At 36.9% G+C, this 20,700-nt stretch overlaps 1 long non-coding RNA gene across 4 annotated transcripts; it reads right to left on the bottom strand.

Annotated features, from left to right (window-relative positions):
- Positions 1-2,131: 2,131 nt before the first annotated feature.
- Positions 2,132-5,339, bottom strand: LOC113307992. 4 transcript variants are annotated; one of them, XR_003339425.1, is made up of 6 exons: positions 5,032-5,339; positions 4,865-4,888; positions 4,284-4,383; positions 2,898-3,017; positions 2,611-2,761; positions 2,132-2,172 (listed from the first exon to the last, which is right to left on the bottom strand). It is a non-coding gene; the product is annotated as an uncharacterized LOC113307992 (long non-coding RNA). The 4 variants fall into 4 exon arrangements; XR_003339422.1 differs by having other exon boundaries at positions 4,284-4,888; XR_003339423.1 differs by having other exon boundaries at positions 2,611-2,758; positions 4,284-4,888.
- Between the last annotated feature and the right edge of the window lie 15,361 nt (positions 5,340-20,700).

Here is a 20,700-nt window from a genome sequence, read left to right as displayed (position 1 = left end):
TTCTCAGATCGCTGCCATCTAGATACGAGTCTAAGAAGCATGCCATCGTTGAAGGAAATAACCTTGATAATCTTTCTAGAAATACATTGATTGGAAAGCTAAATCTCTTTGATCATGAGCATACATCCAAAATCGGAAAGGATGTTGCCTTTAAAGCAAAAAGAACACTAAATTACTTGATAAGAGTAAAAGTGTATGTCTCTGAGAATGATCAGTCTGAGGGTGATTTTTCAGATGAAGATCTTGACAAATCAGTCTCCTTGAACACAAGACAATTTAGGGATCTTCTATTGAAGAGAAGTAAACGGTTTTCAAGAGACAAACCTAGGTCATCAGATAAACCTCACAATCGTGTTCCTCCTAAAAACAGGGATGCTGACGAGGCTGATGACGAGGATATGCCACAGTGCTTTAAGTGTAAAGATTTTGGTCATTTTGCATACGAGTGCCCAAATCGTAGAAAATACAGTGGGAACAAAGGTCTTGCTGTAACACTTGATGAGATGTTTGAAATATATGATTCTGATGAAGATAGGAAATCAAGTGTTGGTCTTCTATGTGAAAACATTGATTTTGATAATTGTAGCAATACATATATCAACCTTGATGGTTTCGGTGAAGAAAGAACCCAATCAAGCTGGAAGAATCAATTGACCCATCTTTTGGAAACTCTGTTTGTAATGTTTCAGGATCTACCTTGTGTCTAGTTGCAGTCACACCACAGATGCCTGAATATTATTCAAGATTGACGTGCTCGTTTTGTTCTCATAAGGTTCATGAACTATCAAGATGTTACAAGTACAAACATCAAGTGAGGCACGCTAACAAACTTCAACGAAGAGCAAATCGATTAGCAAGGAAGCTTAAACTTGCTCAGAAGACCGCTGAGGTATGTAGGATTTTATCTTCGTCTAAGAAGTTAGTTTCAAAATACAAAACAAGACCATTAGAGAAGAAAGCATGGTCAAATCGTTTTGATATACAGAGGTCAGAGGATTCCTCTCAAGAGGAAAATGGTGGACAAATTGTTGTTCACCACATCACAAATTAATTGTGTTGTTTGGTAAATCTTGTCTCATGTGCCTGATCAAAAGAGACAAGGTTGTGAACGCACATGCTTTAGGAAAAGTTTTTTTTTGGATTGTTCTTTTCTGTCTATCAAATAAAAGAATGGGTTATTATCGACAATTCTACTCTTTATAGGGTTTAGAGTTGGACGTCCACGAACCTGTTTAAAGGTTCCGAACCCTACATTCCTTTTTCCTCTCTGATATCCTTTATATCTTAAGACTACTTGTTGAGATTGTGAATTCCACTTAAGGGTGCACAGGAACCGAGCCGGACCGATGGATCATCCCGGAACCGGTGGAACCGTACCTGATTTTGGACCGAACCAAGGAAGGGGGTACAGGTACCGGTCCAAAAACTATGAACCGGGGCTAAGCAGGTGCAGGTACAGGTACACGGTCCTTCCCTAGTCCCATCACTAGTGGAAAACAGTAATTCCGCGACTGTCAGGACACGTCATATATACGAGTTAAACGACCCATTGTAGGGTTCTCTGAAAGGGTCGTTTATAAAGCGTTTTTTAATTGAACGACCCCTAAGATGTGGGTCTCTGAACAAAGACCGTTTCTAACAATAACTAAACGTTGACCCGCGACAGTGGTCTAGATTTGAATTATAATATAAAAAAAATCAGATTCAGATCAGCTGAATGGATGAATCTGGATTAATCTTACTGGTATTTAAGTCAAACAGTCAAGTTAAGTCTAGTTAAGTCAAACTACAGTCAAGTCAAATTACAGTCAAACTGAAATTGAAATGCAACTTCATATTGAACTGAAATTCAAATGCAACCTCAAATTGAACTGAAATTCAAATGCAACTCAATTTTAACTTAAATTCGAATGATACTTCAAATTTAAACTCAAACTGTGAATTCAACATTCATTCATTTTATCCATTGGGTTTAAAACTATACAAAAAAGGATGAATGAGTTCATAACAATACATGCCTGAGCTAGCTAGTAAGTTCTAACAACAACATTTTAAACAATAAAACGATAAGCACCTCCGATGACGATGAACTTAGCCAATACTTCATGATTGATATCAAGTAGAGCATCAATGTGTTTGTCCCTGGTTCACATACGACAAAGAACATCGTTCCTGCAAAGCAAATCAACAACCTCGTTTAGTTCATCATACATGGTAGAGCAAAATAAGTTAAGAGATGACAATATTATCAAAAGTAAGTTATGAAATATGTTACAGAATTCAATCAATGAGTTGGACTCCAAACTGCCCTCCAGTAGAAGCATATGTAACTTAACAACTAATAATATCCATCAAGACATGAAATATTGGCCACACACTGCAGGAAAGTTATCTCACAACCATAACTACGGAGGACAAGCTTGAAACAAAACAAGATCTTCAGGGCAATGGAAGGCTGATACAAAGAAATGGGTTGAACCCTTTGGAAGCTCATGTTTTTTTTTTTTGTAAATAACAACATCACAGGGGGACAGATAGATCATTCTAAGGCAACAGATAAAACTCAAAATCAAATCACAAAAGGAGGTTCAAGTTTTTTTGTCAACTCACATGTGTGCGCCGGGGCAGCTACATTCCAATCTACCAGAAAGTAACACCAGCTACATTCCAATCTACCAGCTACATACATACCGTCAAGATGTTCTTTGAAAATTCCATCATAAAGACGACAAATCTCCATAATTGAGTACAATTTACCCTACTAAAAACCACAATTAGTGAATTAGGTCAAAAGACGGCAAATCTCCATAACTTAGTCCATGTTTGCTCATAAGTGCATATCGAAGACTAAATACAATAGGCTCTGAATTGAAGACTGAGATTTAAGCTAGACTTACTCCAGCATCAGAAGCAAAAGGCTTGCCAAAACGAATGAATTTCGCCTCTAGTTCAGCAATACTTTTATTAATTAGCGACTGGAGTCCTGGGATGCGAGACTTGATTACAGTTTCCAAGTGCTGCAAAATCGACCATTATGCATCAATTTGAGTATGAAATACACCAAAGCTCATAGATAACCAAGTATAATTTTGGGAACAACCAGACAACACAAGAAAAGAAAATCATTTGATTGACCCTCTGCTCTGTTCCACAACAAACGTGCATGATAATACAGGTGAAATTGCTAAAATTAAACAATTCGGCTGCAGGGTAAAGGAGAATGAAATCAAATTAAAGGAAAAATCTCTTTATTAGTGACAAAACCATTGTCTAATAAAAAGGTCCCCAATATGTAGGAAATCACAGTATAATAACGAAACCATGGTCTAATAAAGAGGTCCACAATATGTAGGAATCATGGTCTAATGACCATGCAAACTTACATTTACTGTCTGCAAGTCGATAGATATGTCATTAACAAGACAAAAGTAATGTTATGCAAGTCTTGCCCACATAAATAGTTTAGCACAAAAGTTTAGTCCAAGCTCATCATGACACCCAGGATCATAGTGCTTCTGAACTCTAGATGAGTGAACAGCAGAGAACCGATAGTGCGAACACAAGAATGCATCTAGTGTCTACTACTGAAAACCATCAAAGAAGTATAACATCGAACAAATCACTGGCAAAAGGCATTAATTGTAATACAGACAAAATAAAAACAGTTCATGAGTTTTCGCATTGACAATCTTTATAAATTGCAACCTAGGTCACATATAACAAACCCATGATATTAAAAATGTATGTTAAATGAGGATGGTCTAAATCTAGATAACGAGATTTACAAGTTAAATAGAGTACACACAATCAAAAGAGACACTCTGACATTTTAAATAAATTTGGGGGAAAACCCATTTAACATGAAGAATCCCTAGCTTATCAGTACCCAATGGAATTTATTTTGTATTTGAAATAAAATCCATCCATCCTAAGCCGTAACAGTCATCATATTCTATGGAGACATTCGCAGTATTCCGCATTTTAAAGACAAACAAGGAACCAATCCACAAGCTACGATACTCCTACCCTACACCACTTGAATGTCATTGCAGTAGTTTTCCAAAATAGGACTAATCAATCTACCATATAGAAATTTAAAAGATAATCCTAGCTACCAGTTTGGACTAGCTAGCCATACCACGTTCATTCTGGCACGATATCATTCTCAAATTCTAGTCTTCTAGTCGTTGACTATACATGAATCCTATGAGCTAATTGACTCCAATTTATATAAAACAAAATGCATTTATAAGATATCTTATGCATTCATAAGTAATATATACCTAGTAGTTGGCAGAATATAGCCTTGGTTAAAATACATGTTAGGATCTTGAGCAGCTGAAACATATCCATAGGTTTCATAACCTCCATTGTTTTTGTCCACTGTAAACCATAAAAGCACACAGGTTACATCGCCAACAATTCCAAACCAAGGCTTAACATGATCAATTAAAAACCCAATTTTAGCATCAACCCCAGAAGCTGACTACTATAACTCAATTTGAGCAACAATACCAAGATTTAACTACAATCCCAGAATCTAAAACAGCATTAAAGTCACCCATCTTGAATCCCCACATTAAAATCCTCTTAAAACACACTAAAATCCGCTTCAAACAATAACAACTATTTAATCCAAATCGAATCAAATACTCTAATTCGGTCAAATCAGTACATCAAAAAAATCAAGAAAACACAACCCCTAACAAGCAAAACCCCTCAAATCAACCCTAATCTACTAATCATACCAACATTGATAACTAAACTCGAAAAACAAATCCCAAAAGAAACATGAAAAAATAGCCGATAATTAACAAAAATGGTGTAAATAGAGATAAGATCGAAGGAGAAGAAATATCATCACCAGGATCGCACTGCGTGAAAAATTCTTCCATATGTACAATCCACAAATAAACACAAACAAAAACAAATTAGAACCAAAACCCATAAACCCTAAAATTCCAACAACAAAAAAAACCAAAGTTAAAAAAGAAATTGTAGATGAGTAGAAGAATCAAATTGAATACTAACCAGAAGTAAGATCTTTAATCATTCCAGCTCTTCTACCTTTAAAATATCTAGATACTTCTTCTACTGTTCTTAGATTATACCCTCCTCCATTTTTATCCATCTCTTCAATTCCAAAAAATCAATTATCTGATTTTCTGAGATGGAAAGAAATTATTTCCGACAACTACTTACTTTTGAGTTAATATGATGGAAGATGAAATTGGTTTCAGATCGAAGATAACGATGAAAAGATATGACTTAGTGATGGTGGAAGATTTCTTCTTCGATTAATAATTCAACCCATATGTTCTTGAGGAGAAACAACTAGGTTTTTTGTTTTAGTTTCTAGGAAGAGAAAGAGAAGATAGGTTTAGATGGAGAGGGAGACATGTGAGGCAGAGTACGAAGGGTATTTGGTTTAGTGATAAAAACAAAGAGATAAGGTATGTTCATCCAGCCGTTCACTTCAGATGGCTCAATCGTGGCAGTACACTGCGTGGGCCCAAAAAATTCTGACACAGAAGTACCAGATCTGAATCGCAGTTTAAGGGACTCTGTTTTGGATGGCAGAATGGTAAATATATTTTCCTATTCAGATACGGCTGAATATACTCTCGGATTTTGTCCGTATTTTTACCATATCAGGGACTGTTATATTTGGTCAACGGTCCTACTACGGTCAATGAGGGTCTCTGATATGAGTTGTATAATACCCATTTTCCACTATTGCATGTCGTCCCGGACCGAAAGTACCGAATAATTCTAACCATAGGATTTAGGGGTAGTAGATTACTGATAGCCGTTAGATCTAGGGATGGTATATATAGATAATTTTGGCTAGGGTTTCTCATTTGGTCTCTTTTTTTCCCGTATTCTCTCTCTGAGAAAGAGAAGAAGAACAAGAACTCCATTAGAGCCAGCCTTACAGGGAAGATTTCTTTTCTTCTCCATACATACTTCAACTGCACGAACTCTATATTTCACTCTCGATCCAGAAGAAGAAGAATAAAAATCAGTGATTAAATTGTTTCCCTCGTAAGTTTTTTTCCTTTTTTTCTTCTTCAATTTTAATCAAGTTGTATTCATTATTGTGTTTAAATCGTTTGATTTGGACTACTGGGTTACTTGATTTTGTTAATTTGAGCTTTATTTTGATTTTTGAAGGGAAAAGATTCAAGGAACAATCTGTCCAACTCAGAAATTGTTAACCAATGGTAAGTTCATCAAAATATTTTCTTTTAATGAAATCTGGGATTGGATTAATTAGGATTTTGGATTGTTATGAATTCTTACGGGGTTTACTTATTTTGAGTTCTGGACTGGAGTAATGGGGTTATGTCAATTTGTTGAATTGTGCTGAAATTTAGTAGATTGTTAGTGATTGAATCATGTATAATTGTAGTGTTCTTTCGATTTATCTGTATTGGGGGCATCTAATTGTGCTGAAATTTACTAGATTATGTGATTGAATAATTTGAATCTTTCACAATTGTAGTGTTCTTTATATTTTTTTCGTATTGGGCATCTAATTGTGCTGAAGGTTGCTAGTATATGTGATTGAATCATGTAGAAAGATTCTTGAGTGACACTGGACTCAGCATCAAGAACCCTTAGTCATCTATTTTGATTGTTAAAAATGTTGGGACACTGAAATTGACTCTAAGATTGAATTGTGATCAATGTTTCTAAAAGTATCTTGTCTTGTTTTTAAAATTTCATTTTGATTGCTTTGTTTATCTGACTTGATCAACTGTATTGTTGCAGGTTATCTTGATTAGTTGTTGATGCCTGTTATTGGACTAGAGACAGGACATCTAGTTGCTCTTACTGAGGTTAGCATTTTACTTTTTTGTTGTGTTATGTCATGTCACTCATGTGTGTAGTTTACTAGTTTGGCACTGTGTAGTTTACTGAGGTTATATGGAATTGTTTGTCAGTGATGGATGCATCAATTCCAGCTAGGGTTCGGAACATAATATGGCGCCATTTCACTAGGAGAAATGTTGAAGAAGACACTTGCAATTATTGTGGAAGAACATTTAGGGCTAACAACTTCAAAAATGGAACTGTTGCCTTGTGGAAGCACTTTAAGAGATGCACCCACAATCCTAATCATAACAGAGATCACATCATTAATGCTTAGAACTTATGCTTAATGCTTAGAACTTTGATGTCTTTAATATTTATGAACAATGTCTTTAATGGTTACGCTTGATTCGCAAAGCTTAACTCGGATTTAATACGACAGTATATGACTAGAAGTCTTAAGTTGCATGAAAATATTGATGCCAACATTATGAAATTCAAGAACAAAATATTAAATTTCACAAAGGAGTGTGGAGTCAGGGTTAAGGGACTTATGAAAAACAGTTTACATGATCTGAACATTATAATGAGTTTTGGTATAAAAGGAATAAAGAGCAAATGTGTTGTTGCGAAGGAGGTATTTTTCAAACTTCCTCAAGTTAATCAAACTCTTATATGTTGTGATGGAGCTGCACAAGGAAACCCAGGAGCTCCAGGTATTGGATTTATTGCAAGATCAAATGATGGTGCTTGCCTAGGAGCTGGTAGTGGAGGGTTGGGTACAACAAAAAACTACATTGCTGAGGTAATGGCTTTGATAACAGATGGAGAGTGGGATGTGAATAAACATCTTCTTGATATATGTTTCAGCTTAGATTCTAAAGCTGTTATATTAGCATTCACCAGTGGAAGAATACCTTGGATAGTAAAGAATAGATGGTGGAAAATAATTCAGTCTTTGAGAAGTATTACTTTCATACATGGATTTAGGGAAATAAACTTCTCAGTTGATCAACTTGCAAATGATGGGACAAAGCTAAGCAGAGGAGTACTAACTCTTTATAAGGGCATACCAGATTCTTTGAGAATAATGTAACAGGAAGATGCACACTACTTTAGATTTTTCTGAATTTTTGTAAAAGAGAGCTTTCTTGTTTATCTTAGCTTTTTCACCCCTTTTTTGTATTCTTTTTAGTTGGTCTTGGCCTGTCAAGACTAACTGTTCTTAACTTTGAGTTCTTCTTTGGTAATAAATTTTTTTATGATTGAAAAAAAAAAAGAACTTTTATATGTATAAAAAAATACTAGACTTTATTTTCAAATAGACTTTATTTTCAGTTCTTAATTCTTATTTCCTTTGAGGTTTTATTTTCAGTTCTTATTTCTTCGTCACTTTATAAGTACGAATGTATGAAAGCTCTGAAAATGTGAATGTATTTCAGTACTTATTTGATTTCTTCTCTATTTATAAGTGTATGAATATATGAATGCAATGAAAATGTATCATGTACTTCAGTACTTAATTACTTATGTTTATGTTTATTTGTGATTTCTCAAAGTTCAAGCATGGATGCATCAAGTCAAGCTTGTGGAACAGCTACTCCTACACCTACTTCAGTTGCTACACCTACAACTGCTACAGATACAGTTGTTGGATCCTCTATCCAACCAACAGATGGAGCAGCACAACTAGAGACAGTAACAGTAGATGTAGAAGCTACTTCTACTCAATTGGGTGGCAACATTGGTAAGATAACTTCTGACATTTGGAATCGTTTCACTAGGAAGAATGTTCAAGAAGCTGAATGAAATTACTTCAAGAAGATAATAAAGGCTCATACTGGAAGGAACGATACAAGTGGAATGTGGAAGCACTTTAACAGATGCAAGCAGAATCCTAACAAGCCAAAGCCAAAAGGATAACAAACTCTGACATTAAAACCCGCAACACTGGGTGAGGATGAAGGTCAGTTAATGTCTACTATTTTCATTCAAGAAAATGTAAAAGGGCAGTTGTTGAGTTTATTATAATTGATGAGATATTCTTTAGAGCAGTTGAGGGTGAAGGGTTTAGGAGATTAATGCATGTCTTAGAGCCTAGATTTGTTGTACCAAGTAGAATGACTGTTTATAGATGTTTATTAGAAATGTATGTATCAGAGAAAGAAAAGTTGAAAAATTACTTCAAGTCAAGCAAGCAGAGGGTTAGTTTGACAACAGACACATGGACTTCACCAAATTCAACTACACCTGTATAACAATTCACTTTATTGATCAGCACTGGAAGTTAGAAAAGAGAATTATTATGTTTTGTGAGGTTAGTGGTCACAAAGGAATTGATATTGGTGAGATGTTGGAGAAGTGTTTGTCTGATTGGGGGCTTAAAGATGTGTTTACTGTCACTTTGGATAATGCTAGTGCCAACAAGGTATCAATGGATTATTTAACCACTAGTATTGTTTCAATGACAAGGGCAGAAGAGAGAGCTAAGTACTTGCATGTAAGTATATGTATATGACTTTTTTTTTACTTTCTACTTAATATTATGTTTATTAGTTACTTTGTAAAAAAATATAATACTTGTTTGAATTCACCTTTTCAGGTAAGGTGTGCAGCTCATGTACTTGCACTTGTGGTAAAAGATGTTGTGAGGGTCTACAACAAATCAATTTCAAGAATCAAGTCAGTTGTCAAGTATATAAAGGGTTCTCCAGCTAGGTTGGCTAAGCTTAGGCATTGTGCAAATTTAGTTGGAATAGAGTCTAAGATAACATTGATATTAGATGTTAAAACTAGATGGAACAACACATTCTTGATGTTAGAGGCTGCACTAGTGTTTGAAAGAGCTTTCACTAGGTTAGAAAGGTATGATAAGGAATATCAGAAGTTGTTTTATTTCCCAAAAGACAATAATAAAGACTTACCTAATGCTAATGATTTTGATATTGATGTTAATGTTGGTAAAGAAGAAGAAGTTTTTAGTGAAGAAAAAGAAGAAGAAGAAGTTGAGGTGAAGGGAAAGAATAAGGCAAAAAAGAAGAAGAAGAAGAAGAAGAAGAAGAAGGTATTAGTGAAGAAACCTGCTCCATGTCAAGAGGACTGGGTCTTTTCCAGAGGCCTTGTCAAATGCTTGAAGGTATTCTTTGATGCCACTGTTGCATTTTTAGCCTCAACTAAGGTAACAACAAACACTTTCTTATGGCAATTAGTTATCATTTATGAAGATCCTTTTATTGCTACTATGGATGGAAAAATGTTTAAGAAGTATAACAAATATTTGGGTGATTATGCAAAGATGAACTCTACAACCTTTTTTTCCATGTTGTTGGATCCTAGAGAGAAAGAAAAAGGACTTTTATTTGCTCTTGAGTGCTTGTATGGGAAGAAGTCTTCTAAGGTTGAATTTGTTGTGAGGAGTGTGTTATTAGATTTTAAGATTTTATTTGAAGAATATAAAGATGTGTATTCAGTTCATGAGGAGGAGTTAAGTACTTCTATTCAGGGACAAGCAGTGGTAAGTAAACCAGGGGCAGGGCCTAGTCGTATGAAAGAGTTGATGTCAAGGAGTAAGAGGTTCAAAAGCAGCCCAAGTGATGATGTGGGAAAAGCAGAGTTGGATAAATATTTCATTGAAAAGTATGAAGAAGGTGAAGGAGAAGATGGTGATGATGATTTTGACTTGTTGGGTTGGTGGAAGACCAACAGTAACAAGTATAAGGTACTTGCACATATGGCTAAGGATATACTAGCCATTCATGTGTCGTCTGTTGCCCCTGAATCTGCTTTTAGCACAGGAAAGCGAGTTTTAAGTCCTTGTAGAAGCTCTTTATCTACAAGGACAGTTGAGGCATTACTTTGCAAACAAAGTTGGCTAAGGAAGCCAATACAACTTGATCTTCTATCTGATTACATACCAGATGACGATGTTGAACTTGAAGAAGGTAGCATACTAACATAAACCGATATCCATATTACATTATTACTTGTGTTTGGCAGTAATAGACATAGACTAATAGTTACTAACTTCTATTACTTGTTTTTGCAGCGTTACTTGGTTCTATCAACAATAATGTCACCACCAGTGTTGCTGCCATGGAATAGATATTCAAGACTTTGTATTTGCCATTTCCACCAGTGCTACTTGTTACATTTTTACCACCAATGTCCAGTCATTGCTACTGCTAGTCTGCTACTTGTTACTTGGACTCTTTTACTACTTCTTAGTTCTTACTACTGTTTAATTGTGAGTGTGAATGTGTGAGTGACTGTCTTTCAGTATTTGACTCTTATGGTACTCGTTACTTTTTCAGTTTTTTAAGACTTTGTATTTGATAGTTTTCTTTGCTAGTATTAATAGTATTGTTACTTATTGTTATTTGTTAATTGTTAACAATACATGCTTAATATAACAGGTCCTTATTAACAGGAAATTTTTAGTCTGGAACCGAGTATAGTACCAGAACCGTACCTGGTATCGTACTGGTCCCGAACAGTACCGGAACCGAGGTACAGGGTACAGGTACCGGTCCAAAATTTTGGAACCGAGTCTAGGGAGGAACAGGTACTCGGTCTTGGCAAGAACCGAGCCGAACCGTACCGTGTGCACCCTTAATTCCACTCACAAAAATCAGTTGTTTATAACTATATTTCCTAAAGCATCATGCCTTTAGATGGAAAGGATGTCAACATGATTCTTAATCCATCAATCAAGGAAAAAGAGATATCTCCAGTAACTCCGTCCTTGAAAAGAAAAAGGAGGAATACAAGAAAGCCAAGGGCTGTCCCTTCTAACTCTCAGAAGTTTTCCGATGTTCTTGATGAGTTGAAGGAAGTAAGAAAGGAGATTCGTGAAATTAAGGCTTGCATTTTAAGATCTTTGGAAATTCAGAAAGCCCTGGTTCGACATCACCAACCAAGACAGTTAGTTGATATTAACTCCTATCTTCACGAACCTTATGTACCAATGGCTGTTGACGACAAGGAGTTCGGGGATGATAAAGAATTTCTCAAAGACATTGTTGCCTAGTATGCCTTCTTTTTGGTTTAGTTGGAAGAATAACTAGTGCTTGAATATCAATGATTGTGACTACACATAGCTATTATTTTTCATCTACTTGTTCTTTTTAGGTTTTTGGTTTAAAATTCTAAAAATATTTGGAGGATGATGTTTTTGCAGTATTTAATCTTTATGATTTGTTATATTGCAACTTGTTATGGGATATTGGTGTTTGCGTCCGTGAACTATGTTTGCCCATACCTTGTCAAAAGTAAAGTCGTTTGTGATCGATATTCATGTATTGGTTAAAGAATGAATGGACTTTTGACAAATACAAAAGTTAAGCCTATATTGTCAATCTTTGATGGAAGATAGGTTAAAAATTTTTTTTGCAAGGATTATGTCTATTGAATGTCGTTATGCGAATAGTGATGGAAGATAGAATGAATCCTTGTGCATTCCACAGTATTGTTCTATACTGATCCATATTTTATGTAATACTGTGAGGCTCTGTAATGTGTCTTATGTTGAGCAATAAACAACCAAGTTGATTATCTTTGATTGGCTTTGTTGTTGCTCCGCAAGGTACCATATGTCGAGCATTATGAAATAAATTAATCATCTTGTTTGGTTATTTAGTTATTACTCCATAAGTTTTTCTTGTGTTGAATATATGAAAGGTTAAGCTAATCATTCCTTATGTTTAAACTTAGTCGTATCCCCGTAGGTTTACTTATGTTGAGCACAATCAATTAAAATGATCACTTTTTGTGTTTAATTTGGTTGAGTATTCCGATTAAATTAATCATGGGTTTACTTGTGATTAATTTGATTGAGTTTTTGGATATAAAAATCATTCTTATGGTTTTGGTGTCCAATAAAAATCCTTCTTTTCTTGTGAAATTAAGGTCGCTCGTTGTTGTTCTTTCGGGAATGACATCAAATGGGGGATAGTTCTTTTGAACTTGTGCTTAATGGTCATAACTTGAGGGGTGTGCGGATGTGGAATTTTAGAGGTGTTATCTTGTATATTTAAACTCCTTGATGAATGCATTTAGCTTCGGCTTTATGATTGCATATAAATTAATTGGTATGTATTTTTTCTTTTAGTCATGAAATGTCTCTTACGGAAATTTCATTATTATCCCGTTCTTGCACCATTGCCAATTTTATTGACAAAAGGGGGGAGAATTAATATGTAGTTCACACTAAAAATACATATGGTTTTCGGATCATTGTGTAAGGGGGAGTAGTTTCCATGTGAGATGGAGTATTGACTAGGGGGAGTGATACATATCACCATAGTATTATTGTTAAAGTTGTGATACAATTGAACTTTAACACTGTGTAATAATACTATGACAGTGTATAACAATGATCGAGAATTATGTTTCCTCATTGTTATAGCTATGGATCTTCAATAACGGTGATGCTAAACTTACAACCTTTGGGATCATTGGAGTACTTGAAAATGACAAAAATTTCGAGGAATGTTGAAGATTAGACATGTACAATTGGAGCTACTAAAGTTTCATTATCTTTTTTTTTTCCGTATGTATTTATAGTTTTGTCACTAAAATTGACAATGGGGGAGATTGTTAGACCATTGCTCGGTCGAACTCGCTACGCTGCTATCTCAAATCTCAAGCATGTTTGTCAATGTTAGTGATCAAAACTATAAGTCTTGATTTCTAGTCTACTATAGCTAAGTCTCGGACTAGGATAGAAAGTGTAGTTGAGCTCAAGGACTTCATGGCGACTCATCATACAAGAAGAAGAACTACTCAAGGAACCGGTGAAACTTCTCGACAAAAAGGTACGTGAAGACTTGAACGTATCTATCACTCAAAAGTCTATCTATTCTATCTCCTACTTCTTGAGACAAAAAGTCGTATGCTATATATAGACTTTGATTATACATAATTGGTACTTCGAGCCGAGTATACCTCGCCTATCTATATCTTGAAATATGTGTTGGTAAGATTTTCGTTTCGAACAAGTTTATCTTTACCTAGTGACGAAAGTCATGATGTTTTTCAATCACTTTGAAAAATTGCTTTGACGAGAAATGGTGCAACAACTATATAACGTCCTCTAAGAATGTTTCAATGATTGGAATGAGAGTTTAGATTACATAACCAATGGTGGAAATAAGCATTGTTGTGTAAACACATTTATGTATAAGTCCTATTCCTTGAACCAAAGTTTGCGAACCTTGTTGATCAAGAGAACCGGAAGAATGGCGTGAGCCAAGTCCACGAACTCAGTCCACGAACTGCCGAAGTTCTCAAACCCGAGAATTTCTTCTGGAGTTGACAAACTAGTACGTGAAACTAAGTCCGCGAACCCAGTCTGCGAACGGCGAAGTTCTCATCCCGATAGTTTCTGCTGGAGTTTGTAGACTCTTCCCGGTAACTTAAGTCCGCGAACCAAGTCTGCGAACTTAAGAAGGTTATATATCTGAAGATGATTTCTGAACTTAAACTTAAAAATACTAAGGAATGCAGTTTTTCAAACCGTGGCTATAAAAGTTCATGAACCGATTCAAGTGAATCAAATCATCTTTGTTTCAATTGTGTCTTGTGTAGTTACATAAGATTTCCTTGCAATTGAACAACTCTCTAACTAGTACATTTGAGTCATGTGAACTAGTTATGGTGAAGAAGAACATGGTTGATATGAAATGCTCATATGGCTAACCTTTTGGTTAACTATTGTTGAACCAACAAGTGCATATGTTTGGGTACGGTTAACAAACCTAGAAGCGTGCATTTCAATTGTGTGTAACAAGCTATGTTTTTGATCTAACGGTTGAGAAATATTAGCTTGAATCTAAATCAGGTTTTCATCTAACGGTGGATATTGATTGCTTTGTTACCAAGGTAACTTAATGGCAAACCCTGATTTGAAAGACTATATAAGGGGACATCTAGCATCAATGCAAAACTAATCCCCACACCTTAGGTGTGATACTAGTTTGCGTGCTAGAGTCGTCTCTCCTTTAACCTTTGGTTTTCTTCTTTTAAAACCAGGTTAACGACTTAAAGACTTCATTGGGATTGTGAAGCCAGACCGATACTACTTTATCGTAGTTGTGTGATCTGATCTTGCATCTTCTATCGTACGAGTACAATCATATTGGTTGGCTTGAGATTGATATCTCCGATAAGAAAGATATAAAAAGTAATCACAAACATCTTCGTCTCATTGTTTGTGATTCCGCAACATCTTGTTTCGCTGCCATACGATTAAGATTGTTGTGAGGTGATTGATAACTCTAGGCTGTTCTTCGGGAATATAAGACTGGATTATCAATTGGTTCCTGTTCACCTTGATTACTATCAAAAGACTGAACAAAACCTTTTAGGGTTTATCTGTGGTAGTGTAGATGGTGGATTTTCGACAAGGGCTAAAATCGCAAACTCATAATTATACGAAGCTCTGATCCAGCAATCAGACGTGAGTATTGAGACACGGGTCTCTCATCGAATTCTCAACGGAGAGTACTTTCTCTCATAGTACATGTAGATATGTAGTCTCACGACTTGACAACAGCATATCTCATGAATACTGAACACTTTCAGTGATTATTTCTATATAGTATCACGAGATGGACGGCTCCTAGACAGCTTTCTCTGCTAGAATAGAGCGATAACGTCTTAAGGAACAAACACCGAGTTTTCCCTACTATATAAAGGATATGACTTACCGACAAGCTCATATCGGGATAATTAATGCTCCTAGACAGCTTGCTCTGCTAGTATAGAGCCACAAAGTTAATTATTCCTAATTAAGATTAATTCTGTCGTGACATTCACTACTGAATTCCCAGAATAATCTATTATTGCTCCTATTCCATGGTCGAATCCACGACTGGTCCCATGGAATGGCAATAACAATTGCTCCTATTCCATGGTCGAATCCACGACTGGTCCCATCGAATGCCAATAAACAGTTGTTCTGATTCTATGATCGAATCCACGGCTTGATCTCATAGAATAGCAATAACTATATTATCTCATTACTCCGATTTTTTGATCGAATCCACATCTGGTCTCATAAATGGTAATAGATAAATCTTAATTACTCTGATTCTATGGTCGAATCTACGATCTCATGGAATGGTAATGCTCACTTTATTATTCTGAATTCTTAGTCGAATCCTCAGCTGATCCTATGAATTAATAATAAACATCTTATTACTCAGTTTTGTGAATTATTCTCCACTGAATTCCACAATTAGTAATAAATAATCAACAACCGGGGGTCTGAGCTACCTCTAAGTAAGCCCCGATTCAAATAGTGAAGGTGTATTCAACGACGATACACTAACAATCACCGCATGAACGAGTATTTCAAAATACAACGAAACGATGAACCTATGCAAAATAGGGAAGAAAATAATAAATAATTAAAAATATTGACCAGGGTGCTGGGAGCACGGACACACGACCGACTGACCGTGTTGTGGTCAATCCCACGCCAGTTTTATATTTTTAATGCATTTTATTATTTTCCATGATTTGATGAAAATTCTCTCATTTTATCAAATCTCCTTCGTCTCGTGGAAACTCCCCAGTTTCATGGTATTTTCATAAATTCGTAAAAAAATAATATAAAATTAAGGAAAGAAGTGTGGGGTGTGACCGCTGGCCAACCGGTCATGCCTTTGTCCCAGCCGGCCCCACACCTCACGGTTCCTCATTATTTTATTATTATTATTATTATTTCTCTAATTTCATGAAAAAACTCCTTGATTTCATGGTATTTTGCACAAATCATCAAATAATAAAAAACTTGTGGGACCAGGACCCTAGCCGGTCGGCCATGCCCTAGCCGGTCCCACACGCCCCTTGTTTTATTATTTTATTTTAGTTTTCCTTGATTTCATGGTATTTCTCTCAAATTAGGAAAAATTCCCCCAAATCATGAAAAATACTTGAAAAAATATAAAAAAAATTATGAAAACTCGTGGGACCGGGCCCCTAGCCGGCCGGCGACGTCCCCACGGTCCCACACGCCCGTGTTTTTATTATTTTAATATTTTTTGCTTCCTTGAACTCATGAAAACTCCTTCAATTCATGGAAACTCCCTAAAATCATCAAATTTCTCAAAATTCATGAATTTTTCATAAAATCATCAAAATATTATAAAATTAAGGAAAAGGCACCACGGGACCGTGGCCTCGGCGGTCCCACGCCTACTTATTCCTTATTTTAAAATTATTTTCCATCATCTCATGGTGTTTTCCTCAGTTTCATCGAAACCCTAATTTTGGCATATTTTCTCGAATGGATGCTCAATTGCACGCCAGAAAATATCAAAATTCTCAGGACTGAGACGCGGACGCCTTGGAGACACGAGCACGCTATCTTGACCGACCAAGATTGGCTCTTTGGCTCACGGAAGCCGGTCCCATCAATTTTCACAGTTTTGACCTAATTTGCACAATTGCTCGTATTAGGTCCAAAACTCTTCCAAACACTTTGGATTTTCATGAAGTGATTTTCAGGCAGTCACGTGACAACCCAGGACCGGTTTCATGGTCGGTCCCTCGCCTCGCCATAATTAATTAGGTTTTCTCACCTAAGGCTCAGACGAGCATTTTTGAATAAATGATTAAGCCAGCATTTAATCATTCTTCCACCAACAAATCGTCAAATCTTCAGGAGTTCTTCGTATTTGCTCACGTGAGCATATGGACACTACATGGTTGATCCACGGTCCCATATAGTCTCCCCCTCTTTCGTCCTATGGTTAAACTTCTGACGAACCATGAATTGATCATTAATTGATCAAATTAGGGTTTCTGAATCCAAGGATCATCATTCCAGATTCCAACCTTAATAATTTTACGACGGCCTCGTGGTCATTAATTTTATTAATTATGCTCGGTTCAACAACCAGTATTCTAATATTTTTGGTGCGCTGCCAATAATCCATCAGATGAGCAACACATGCTCAGACGATCAAATATTCAACAATTCATCACATGAGCAACACTTGCTCAGATGATAAATATTTGCTCAAACCAAGGAATATTGGTTCAACAATCAATATTCAACGATCCATCGAATGAGCAATACTTTCTCACTTCATCATAAGAATTACACCTTTGTCTCATGACATGTTCAATTCATGAGTTTCAGAACATCATGTTCGACACTCAGAAACTACATGGACTCATCGTCCCATCAAACCACGAAGTCATCAATTGACTAAAAAACCACGAGACATCAATCGTGTCACTTGGGGGGATATCACTTAGGGTTTTGGTCTGGCGGTCTACGGCACGTGTGTTAAAACACACGATGGAATGTGAGAAAGTCGTGCAGTCAGTTGAAGGAATTCACGAGGTAGTGGGTGGAAAATCGACCAAGTCTCCACATGTTGAGCAACTGGTTTCAAATGCGATCTCCACTTTCCCACTCCTTGATTCCATCAACTGTCACACTTCATGGGATCATGGTGTCTAAAATTCCAACAATATAAATAAGTCTCTGAATCATGATTGAATCATCATCAACAGTATCATCAATCTCACGTCTCATCGACAACACGAGATCATCAACTCATCAGTTGAGCAACTACTCTCAATTGAGCAATTTCAATCATTCAGAGATTATCATATTCAGAATTCAAACACCCACAATCTTTGATTACCATTGATTCCACTCATTTCTCAGCTTCCCTCCTACAGATTAACCCATCCTCTCTTGTGACCGAATTTACTGTGGAACGGTCATTGTCTTGATTTAGGCCGGAGTACTACAGATTGATCTCTCGAATCTAAAGAACCCCCTTTGCAGCGGTACATCTGTGTGAGGTTTCACATTTCGCTCGGTTCGAGGAGTCTCCTCCGTACGGTCGTCTCCTCAATTCCTTACAAACCTGCAAATCGTTTTTCCCCATCTACAGATTGGCGACCACAGTGGGAGATCATTCTCTCGGTTGCAATCTCAATTCGGCAGGATGGTCGGTCTTAGGTATGGTTCAGTTACCAATCCGGGTTCAACACCCAACTCTAACATTGCAAGTCCTAGTGGTACTCCCAGCAAGTACTACTCCTATTAACGTTGCAGGCTCTAGTGGTAGCGCTAACACCACTCCTCCGACCATCAATATCACGTCACATGTTACTAGCACTCTTCCAAGCACTGGTGCTCCAGAGATATCCCCTACAAGTGACGACACTAGCGGCATCAACAATCCACTCTTCGGTTGGTCTCCTGAAGAAACCAAAGGAAATCAGCTTGATCTCATAAAGGTTCATACTGACGTGGCTGCAACACAGAAAGAGTTGTATGCTTATCTCAAAACTCTCACAAACAAGTTTGCGTCTTAACGAACTCAACCTCAGCGCGAAAAAGGAGAAGCTAAAGAAACATCTTCAACTGCTGATCCTGAAATCTCTCCAATCCATGTTGTACAAGATGAAGAATTTCGTAAAGCTGCAGATGAATCTCCAGCAAAGGAACTTGCAGGCTTCATCGCTCATGAGGACCTGGAATGCTTCATGGAGGATCGAGGAAAAGACAAAGCATCGTTATCAACCTTCATACCCTGTTGCTACGCAAATAATTTCTTTTCCGAAGGGCTACACTTCCCCAACGTTCGCACTATATAACGGAACGGGAGCGCTCGAGAACACGTCTCTCGATCCCTGGAGGCACTAGGAGAACATGAACAAAACGAAATGATCCCAATCTACAGAGCCTTTCTCTGCGACTCTAGACTCTCTCAGAACTTCATGAAGCAGCCAAACGATCAGCGACTACTACACCTGCTTTGCTGAGCAAAGTCTACAAGGTCGAGGAACCTCGGAGCAGCCGATACCTGATCAACAAACAATACAATGTCCAACCTTCCATGAACGTTATTGCTCAAGCAAAAGGAAAGCTCCTTCTCAAACATGAGACATCCAACACCTCATCCTACAAAAGCATCAAGAAAGGATAACCAATCTTACACAAACCTCGATCCGGCATTAACAAACGGGGAGATGATCGGACATACTCAAACTTATTATGAAGCAGTGATCGAGTTACTAGAAGTCTGGGTTCAAGACGGTGCAATCAAATCACTGCTCATCATAGAGAGCCAACTGAAGAAAAATGAGGTACTGTCACCTTCATAGATTCATCAAATCATCCAACAAGTAACTGCAATATTTTGAAGCAAATTTTCAAAGAGAAGGCTGATCCACAATAGATTCAACGAGGGACTGAAGGAGTACACAAGAGTCCTCTTCCAATCATAAGCTTTACACTCTCTCTGAACAACCTATCAAATAGGCAATTCAATCCTGGTCGAACGTGAATTGCTCTATCTGTCGAAGGCACGAAGGAGAGACATGTTCACAACACTGAACATATCATGTCAATAAGTCTATTCCGAAAATACTTCTTGAGCCTCCATCCACGGACAAAGAGGTGTACGACTGGGGACTGCTTACCGCAGTCAATCTCAGAAGAAACGAATTGGGAAGAACGTTGACCGATGTTGACACCGCCATCAACAACATTCCACTGAAAACCATCGGATCCACATGCATCACTCGACAAGAAGATACTCATGCTCCATCTCAATCAGAGACCTTGAAGGAGCGCTCGGAAATACTTATGGATACATCATTTTCAAAGTGAACATAAGTTCAACTTGGACAGAAACCAAGTTTCACATAATCAGGAAGATCCAGGATATGACACGTCCTTCAGAAGAGAGTGGATCCACACTGAAAAGATGGGTACTTACAAAGCGCCTTTGGTTACATATCTCTCCAACAAAGAAAGTTCTGATCCAGAAGATTTGAAGGACATCATCAGAGCACTTGGAGGAATTTCGAACTTTGACGAGATTGAAGCAAGAACCTGCAAAAGATGCATAG

The sequence above is a fragment of the Papaver somniferum genome, chromosome 9 (assembly GCF_003573695.1).
Source record: "Papaver somniferum cultivar HN1 chromosome 9, ASM357369v1, whole genome shotgun sequence".
In the NCBI taxonomy this organism is placed as follows: Eukaryota; Viridiplantae; Streptophyta; class Magnoliopsida; order Ranunculales; family Papaveraceae; genus Papaver; species Papaver somniferum.
The sequence above is the reverse complement of the archived record's forward strand: the minus strand, read 5'-3'. Positions and strand labels throughout refer to the sequence as shown.